We start from the raw sequence: 6,000 nt of genomic DNA on the forward strand, positions 1-6,000 counted from the left end.
TCAGAGTATGTTAGGAATGCACTAAGTGCTATCTCTAGCAACAGAGCTAAGGAATGTTTTATAATAACATTTAAGCACATTCATCTCAATTTAAATCATTTTAAGGAAAACCCACTTCTTAGGAAATTTCATTGTGTTTCCACTATGAAATGATTTATATCTACATCAGAATCCAGTCCCCATTACCAGTTTTTGCCATTCACATTTCAAATTTTTCTTAAATTGTCTGAAAGGACACTACAGAGATGAAAGGGTACACTTATGATAAAACAATAAAGAAAGAGAGGCTAAAAACATCAAGAAGTGCCCTCCTATCTGCACGAGACTAGAGAACAGAGTATAATGTGGGTCCTAAGTAAGGTTAAAAACATACCTGATAATGTGGCACTGCTTAAAGTGCACCAGAGGAATATAGCCTCTTGGCTACCACTAGAGGTAAATCCTATAATAGCTTTCAAGATGGCTAACAAAAAAACAAAAAAAAAAAGATGTGAGGCAAGCATGGATGCTTCACATTAGAACTTGCCCAGACCTCCTTAAATAGTATCCTCAGAGGATAAGAGCAAATATCTAACCTCTCAGATACAATGAAGAAAATTTTTGCAATAACCCAATCCATTTAGACACACTACGATTCATTAATAAGATGCCATCTTTGTCAAATTAATCATTCACCATGCCCTGTTTGCAAACTCAGGGCAGCCTTAATTCATTAGTTTATCTTTGGCATACACATTCCTTGGGTTAAGGCAGTACTTGAGAAACTGGGCTTCTGGCCCAGAAACTACGTCCTGTAGAGGTAGAGATAAAGACTGCTATAAAGAAATGACCAATTCATAAAATGTATCACACTCTAATTTTTAAAGACCTTTCAAGGACTTTCTTCTTACTCCAAGAATAACTGAATCAGTAAACAAGAACAGGTAGCCCCTTTTTCTGACCAATTTTAACAGTGATGAAGTTTCTTGGATATACTCACAAAAATGAAAGATGAAAAGCTTTCAATATTACTGTAAAGCTAATCTAAAATCACCAGCATTTGGCTCTGAAACTAAGATATACATAGTCACTACTTCCATGACTGTTGCTGATTCAATTCTTTCAGTTGCCTGGGTTCCAAATGGCTGAGGGTAAATAACAGATTACCTTGGCTCACTGATAATCTGCTTTAAAACAAAAAAACTAATTCAATCTTAAAAACTAACACCAATGTGATGCAATAAAAAGCTGTTTGGATAACTCTGTCTTTTATAATCTGGACACTTCCTAGACATGTTTAGAATAACTTTTCTACAGTAGAAATAATCCAGAAATAAATCTATCTACTGAAAACAAAGGTCAACCCGTCACTTCATGATTTTTAAAGCCTGTAACTCACCTGATAGAATACAGGACCTAGACCATGAAACTCTGAAGATCTCAGTCTCTCACAACAGGGCATACTTCTATAGAACGTCTTCTATTGGAGTCCGTTTGCTTTTGAAATGCCAGTATTGTTTTAAACTGGCAACAAAAAGACATTTCTTTTAGCTTTCTCTGAAGACAAGCTTCTGTCTTAGGTTGATCCTAGTCAAAACTAAGGATCATAGCACTGAGGCTGATTCTTATACATTTAATAGGCTGCTGAATAAAATGCCCTGTCAGGTTGGTGGTGGGAACTAAGGTCATAAGCATACCTAGCCTCCCACTGCAGCCACGGTAGGAAATACTTCTTAGTAAGGTGCAACAATTCTTATGCAACACCCTGAAATATAAAATATCTTCAGAAATATAAGAATTTTACAGTTATGGTCTAAAGACTAAAAATATTGATTCACTGTATACACAGGTGTCACCTGGAGCATAAAATGTGAAGCCCTTCTTGGGAGTGGTGATGGTGGGAGTGGGTTCTTACCCAGCACATACAGTAATAAGGAACAGTCAAAATTATGCCTCTTTCAACATACTGCCTTTTCTCCTCCCACACCCACTCTCGCCCTGCTGAACACAGAACTCTAGACCTCATAAATAACACAAACAATAAAATGCACCTCACTACCCTCCACCCCAAGAGTCTTTACCTTTGAACAGAGAGAATTTAGACCCTAGATGGTGGTAATGAAAGTTGGTCAACTCTAAGTTGATCACTGGCCTAAATGAACACAGCTGCTTTCATAGCAATGTTATTATCAACAACTTTCTTAATTTTCATGTGCCCTTACCTCCCTCAAAAAGATGTGAAAGAAAAGCCAACAAGAGGTTAAAAACTTTTTATCTGTGCTGTCATATCATTAAGATGGTCCAGCGGGGGAGATGAAATAAAAAACTCTGCATTCCTAACTCCCTAGCCCAGATTTATTTCAGAAAGAAAGGAGACCTTTTCATGGTCTAGTTCTTTGATTAGCTATTGATGAGGACCACTGCAGAGCCCAACAGCTTGGAAAAAAAATGTATTCCTTCTATGGCAAAAAGGAAAAGGCATAAGAGGTAGCTGGAGCTGAGGTGGTGAACAACACTGAAGCTGGAAGGAAAGGAATTACAATACTTAGGCCAACTCTGATTAGGTGAGCTAAAAGAGAGACCAAGAGGCAGGAGCAAAGAACAAAGGAAACTTATTGATGTTTAATTTAAGAATGCATTTAGAAATATACATACATCAACATCTAATATTCCTGTCCTCTGGTCTTGAACTCCCACCAGACTAAACTGAATCACGTTCAGAAGACAACCCTAGGTGGGCACCTACAAAGAACACATCTAAGCTGACCAATTAAAAATGAATCTGAAGGGCTTCCCTGGTGGCGCAGTGGTTAAGAAGATCCCTGGTCCGGGAAGATCCCAAATCCCGCGGAGCAGCTAAGCCCGTGCGCCACAACTACTGAGCCTGTGCACTAGAGCCCGCGTGCCACAACTACTGAAGCCAGCGCACCTAGAGCCCATGCTCCGCAACAAGAGAAGCCACTGCAATGAGAAGCCCATGCACCACAACGAAGAGTAGCCCCCACTCGCCACAACTAAAGAAAGCCCACACACAGCGACAAAGACCCAACGCAGCCAAAAATAAAAATCAATTAATTTTAAAAAAATGAATCTGAAAAATTAACCAGAAAAACGTGTTCAAAAGCAAAATGCAAAGAAGTGTAAACTAACGTATAACTTATTCAAAGCTATATCAATGATGTGCAAAGAAAAGAGAAAGTATTTTTTTTAGTGTCCACCTTGGGCTAGGCATAATTTAAGACCTTTATATAATATTCCTCATATAATACTGACAATGACACTAGGACATAAACAGTATTATCCCACTTTTACAGATGTGGAAATTAAGACTCAGAAAAGTTTAAGTAACTTGCCCAAGGTCACATGGCTAATAAATCTTAGTACAGTATTTAAACCCAAACCTACCCAGTTCTAAAGACTGTATTTTCCCCTTTTTATCTTATTGATACACACACATACTGCCAATAATAATCTTATTCTAGTTCATAATGAGCAATTTCTAATCAGAACACTGTGTGGAATAAAACTCACCAATGTCACACTCAAACTCTTCCTACTACAAATCATAAAGATATTAAGAATCAGCCAGGCCTACCTTCCAGAGCCACTCAGCTCTCCCGTCACAGCCTATGAAACTCAACCACAGCACTATTCTCTGCTACCAGAAATCCAACACCCTTACAAAAATTACGTTTACAAGTATGTCCTAACTCCCTCTGTGGCACTGGCCCATGCTGCTGAATGCACAGGATGATTCCTCTGCTAACCAAGAATTCTTCAGACCAGATATAAAAGAGCACCACTACTTCTTTTTTTTTACCCAAAATTTATCACTGTGTCCTGAAAAGTTGGAATTCTGAGGTGGATTGGACACAGTCACCAACTAAAGGCAGCACCACTCATCACTCACTAGTTTTTAGTTAAAAGCAGCTAAATATTCTCCATAGCAAGAAATGACAATCTAAAGTCCTGAGAGGCAAAGAGACTTGATTTGACAAAAAGCTAAACAGAACTCAGGCAAACTAGTTCCCAGCTTTTAACAGTGTAAGAAACACGATCCGCACAAAGGCAAAACACAAGGCAAATGAATAAAGAAAGAGGGAGATACATTCACTTCTAGGCTTAACTGTAGTCATGTGAAGATATACAGCAATAGTTTAGGACAGAAAGTCAAGAGGCGCAGAGCCAATTAAACTTGTAAAAGTAATTTAACCAGAGCTGGAACAAAGCCAAGAACAATACCCGACTCTTTGGGAAACTGTGGTAGGAATTTTATGACTAGTGGTCAGTACTTGAGCACCAGGGTAGGGTCTGTCTTGCACTCAGGAATTTAAATGCCTTCAACTCCTACTCACCTTTCCTCCTTTATCACTGAAGTAGGGCCAGGCTGAGCTCCTGAGAAAATAGGTCTGTAGATTCACTGAAGGACTGAGAAAAGTTAAAGTTTAAATGGCAAAAGTGTCTCTTCTACTAAACATAATAAAAAATATGTATGAATACGTGTTAGTATTTTTTAGACCTCCTCAGAACTATTCAGAACCACCGTAATTTATCTAATTCTGACTACTGAACAAATAACTTACAGTTACAGAAATTAAAGGAACCAGGCAAGTAATCTCCCAGCTCCACTAAAACGTATAAGTCATTTAAAAGGAAAACCTGAATCTTTTCAACGCTAACCCCTAACCAAACCTCTCAACAAGAAGCCACAGAGGAGGGGGGAAATCCCGGAGAGAACGTGATAGCGCTAATGCCGGTTTGTTTACAGAGACTCCAGCAACAATCATATGAGTCAGAAACTCAAGCCACCAGATGCTTTCCAACTAACAGGGACCAAATGGGACCGTTCTACGGTGTCCTGAAAGATTTAGGGGTGAGGGGAAGCAGGCTACGAGAATTACATTACAAAAGGTACAGGAACAGACAGCAACAACTGACTGCGGGATAATCTTGGACCTCCGCCTTCCGTACAAGGTGCTGGGCCCGAGAACTCGGGATGGGGGAGGGGGCACACTGCGCGGTGGTCCTGAGGTGACGGGGAAACGCAGGGGAAGCCGCGTCCCCCCATCTAAAGGGGAGAAAAGCGCACACAAATGAGTCACCCGACGAGGCAAGACGTCCCTGTAGATTGCGGGGCAGGCTCCTGAGGTCAACCCTGGGGCTGACCTGAGGGAAAGGCAGCCAATCCTCCCGGCGGTGACTCAGGTCAGGGGAAGAAGCCCTGAGCCCTGGGAGCTTGGGAAAGGAGTCAAACCTATCTTGAAGAAGAGTGGGCCAGGGGAGAGGGGAGCAGGCCAAGCCGGAACGAGACACGGACCGGGTAGGTCAAGGGGGGGGTGTCCGGCTGGGGCAGTTACAAGCACGGGAGCCGGCGAGGCTCAGCAGCCTGCTTCCTGTCTTGGGTCATCCTTCTGCCAGAGGCTGCTCCGACTCTTCCACGCCCAGCCGCCCCGTCCACTGCCGCCGCCACCACCGCCGCCGCCATCTTACACTGGCCAGCGGCCGCCACCACCACCGCCTCCGCTCTCTGCGCTTGCGCCTGCGCCGCCACGCTTTCCGGCCCCGTTTGCGACGATGTGCTGGAGAAGACTGGGGGAAGAGCGGTCGCGCGAGCTCTCCGCTCCCAACCCTCCTCGAAGGACGCACAGGGGGCGGGGCTTAAGACCAATGGAAAACGGAGCGAGGGGCGCGTGCGCAATACTGAAGAGGCAAAGAAGTTGTTTTCGCAGTGTTTCGGGCGGCTGACTTTGATGCTGAAAAGAAATACGAATTAGACGTCTCCCGGAATTGTGGTGGAAATCAGCTTTATTTCTAACAGGCTGGCAGGCAACCTCCTGGGCGACCTCCATTTTTGCCCTGTTTTTTTATACTGAGAACAAGCAGTTCTCTCCAGAAGATTTCTTCTGAAAACCCCATTTCCTTTGAGGTTGACCTTGTTAAGTGGTTTCTATACCCACGAGAACCATTTACCCCCGAGACCTCCATTTTCCTTTTTTTTTTTTTTTTTTGCGGTACGCGGGC

At 42.6% G+C, this 6,000-nt stretch overlaps 1 protein-coding gene across 9 annotated transcripts in view; it reads right to left on the reverse strand.

The window, feature by feature from the left end:
• The window catches only part of DCAF8 (DDB1 and CUL4 associated factor 8), a 45,588-nt gene extending 39,969 nt beyond the window's left edge, over window positions 1-5,619 (reverse strand). The window contains exons 1-3 of one of the 9 annotated variants that reach the window (XM_027095124.1): window positions 5,470-5,619; window positions 4,335-4,407; window positions 1,379-1,503 (exon numbers count right to left, since the gene is read on the reverse strand). The gene's annotated coding sequence lies outside the window, so the exon portion shown is untranslated. The other 8 variants (XM_027095121.1, XM_027095117.1, XM_027095116.1 and 5 more) reach the window with 8 other exon arrangements.
• Window positions 5,620-6,000: the final 381 nt, after the last annotated feature.

The sequence above is a fragment of the Aethalodelphis obliquidens genome, unplaced genomic scaffold (genome assembly GCF_003676395.1).
Source record: "Aethalodelphis obliquidens isolate GAN/ISIS:26980383/991018 unplaced genomic scaffold, ASM367639v1 scaffold90, whole genome shotgun sequence".
NCBI classification, from domain to species: domain Eukaryota; kingdom Metazoa; phylum Chordata; class Mammalia; order Artiodactyla; family Delphinidae; genus Aethalodelphis; species Aethalodelphis obliquidens.